This window comes from Penaeus chinensis, chromosome 22 (genome assembly GCF_019202785.1).
Source record: "Penaeus chinensis breed Huanghai No. 1 chromosome 22, ASM1920278v2, whole genome shotgun sequence".
In the NCBI taxonomy this organism is placed as follows: domain Eukaryota; kingdom Metazoa; phylum Arthropoda; class Malacostraca; order Decapoda; family Penaeidae; genus Penaeus; species Penaeus chinensis.
In genome coordinates this window covers 4,325,368-4,327,867 of record NC_061840.1, presented here as the reverse complement: position 1 = coordinate 4,327,867, position 2,500 = coordinate 4,325,368, and the positions used below count along the sequence as shown (strand labels likewise).

Below are 2,500 nucleotides of genomic sequence, written 5' to 3'. Positions count from 1 at the left end.
GGGAAGGAGGGAACGAGGAAGGGAGGATGAGGAGGAAGAAGAGGAGGAGGAGGAGGACGAGGAGGAGGAGGAGGAGGAGGAGGAGGAGGAGGAGGAGGAGGAGGAGGAGAAGGAGGAGGAGGAGAAGGAGGAGGAGGAAGAGGAGGAAGAGGAGGAGGAGGAGGAGGAGGAGGAGGAGGAGGAGGAGGAGGAGGAGGAGGAGGAGGAGGAGGAGGAGGAGGAGGAGGAGGGAAAGGAAGAAAAAGAGAAAGAAAATAGATTATTAATTTGAAAAAAAAAAAAATCTTATCTATTTATCTAATAATTTTTGGCCCTCTATTTCATTTTGTTCTTATTATTACTTTTTTTTTTTCTTAAATTCTATCATATTCTATTATATTTTCTTCCCTCTCTCTCCACGTGAACTCTTTAGATGATAATTCAGTGACGTAAAGGAAGGAATGGTGAATGAGGAGGGATGTCCTCTGCCAACATTCCGCTGTTAATTTGAGATTCTTACTATCCTCATTAACATTATCACTATTACTATTTTTTTTTTTAAATCACCGTCTCTCTCTCTCTCTCTGCTCTTATCCATGAGGCAGTTCCGTTATCAACTTTATCTGTTTGATTGTTGGCTGAGAACAACCCTATGATTCTCTGACTCAATCAGAACCGATATATCATTAAAAATGGAAACCGTGAAATATAAAATACTGATAAAACAAAACCAAAAAATGATATACGTATTCATTCACGAGCAGGACAAGTATCGAACATGAAACAAACAAACGAACAACTCAAATAATATCCTTAATACATAAACTATTGAAACCACTAAACTATAAAAAGAACAAACAAAAACAAAAAAAAAAGGCGTTAATAGCAGCCGTGTTAAAAGAAAAACAAATAAAGTGACCTTAAACATGACAAAAAAACACGAGTTTCACTGCATTCACAAACATTTTTTTGTTAACTCCTAAATTTCAATTTTAATAAATAAGAGACGGAAACAAATTTCTAAGATTATGTTAGTAATAAGGAGAATGCAAATTATTAATTCTTAACGTATCAAAAACAAAAGCGGATAATATATTTTCAAAAATGATGAAAAATATTGATAATCTTCATAAAGAGAGAGAGAGAGAGAGAGAGAGAGAGAGAGAGAGAGAGAGAGAGAGAGAGAGAGAGAGAGAGAGAGAGAGAGAGAGAGAGAGAAGAGAGAGAGAGAAGAGAGAGAGAGAGAGAGAGAGAGAGAGAGAGAGAGAGAGAGAGAGAGAGAGAGAGAGAGAGAGAGAGAGAGAGAGAGAGAGAGAGAGAGAGAGAGAGAGAGAGAGAGAGAGAGAGAGAGAGAGAGAGAGAGAGAGAGAGAAGAGAGAGAGAGAAAAGAGAGAGAGAGAGAAAAGAGAGAGAGAGAGAAAAGAGAGAGAGAGAGAGAAAGATAAAAAAAAGAGAGAGAAGGAAAGAAAAGAGAGCGAGAGAAAGATAAAAAAAGAGAGAAGGAAAGAAAAGAGAGAGAGGAAAAGAAAAGAGAGAGAGGGAAAGAAAAGAGAGAGAGGGAAAGAAAAGAGAGTGAGAGAAAGAAAAGAGAGAGAAAAAAAAAGAGAAAGAAAAGAGGGAGAGAAAGAAAAGAGAGAAAGAGAGAGAAAGAGAGAAAGAAAGAGAGAGCGAGAGAGAGAGAGAGAGAGAGAGAGAGAGAGAGAGAGAGAGAGAGAGAGAGAGAGAGAGATAAGAGAGAGAAAGAAGAGAGAGAAAGAAGAGAGAGAGAGAAGAGAGAGAAGAGAGAGAGAGAGAGAGAGAGAGAGAGAGAGAGAGAGAGAGAGAGAGAGAGAGAGAGAGAGAGAGAGAGAGAGAGAGAGAGAGAGAGAGAGAGAGAGAGAGAGAGAGAGAGAGAGAGAGAGAGAGAGAGAGAGAGAGAGAGAGAGAGAGAGAGAGCGAGAGAGAGCGAGAGCGAGAGCGAGAGAGAGAGAGGAGAGAGAGAGAGAGAGAGAGAGAGAGAGAGAGAGAGAGAGAGAGAGAGAGAGAGAGAGAGAGAGAGAGAGAGAGAGAGAGAGAGAGAGAGAGAGAGAGAGCGAGAGAGAGAGAGAGAGAGCGAGAGAGAGAGAGAGCGAGAGAGAGAGAGAGAGAGAGAGAGAGAGAGAGAGAGAGAGAGAGAGAGAGAGAGAGAGAGAGAGAGAGAGAGAGAGAGAGAGAGAGAGAGCGAGAGCGAGAGAGACAGAGAGCAGATAGAGTGAGAGAGAGAAATTGACAACATAGAGAAAGTAAGAGAAGATAGGACACCAGAATCTCCAATCTCCTCAACGATGCAAAGTGCATTAATCCCACAAGCAAAACAAAGTAATAATAGCAATAACCATGAAAGAAAAAGAGTCCACATAACCATTATTACGTTCCCGTGCAACATTCAACAATATGTTTCAGTTAAATAAGGACGTCATGCAAACCAAGCGACCATGCAGACACCGCGTCCGAAAGAGAAACATAGCCAGATGCTGATCACAAGGTTCGCGATTTGAACTTC

The 2,500-nt window shown here is 41.0% G+C and overlaps 1 protein-coding gene across 1 annotated transcript in view; it reads right to left on the bottom strand.

Moving 5' to 3' along the window:
* The window catches only part of LOC125036835 (tyrosine-protein kinase CSK-like), a gene marked incomplete in the record, with an annotated part of 124,308 nt that overhangs the window by 9,224 nt on the left and 112,584 nt on the right, over positions 1-2,500 (bottom strand).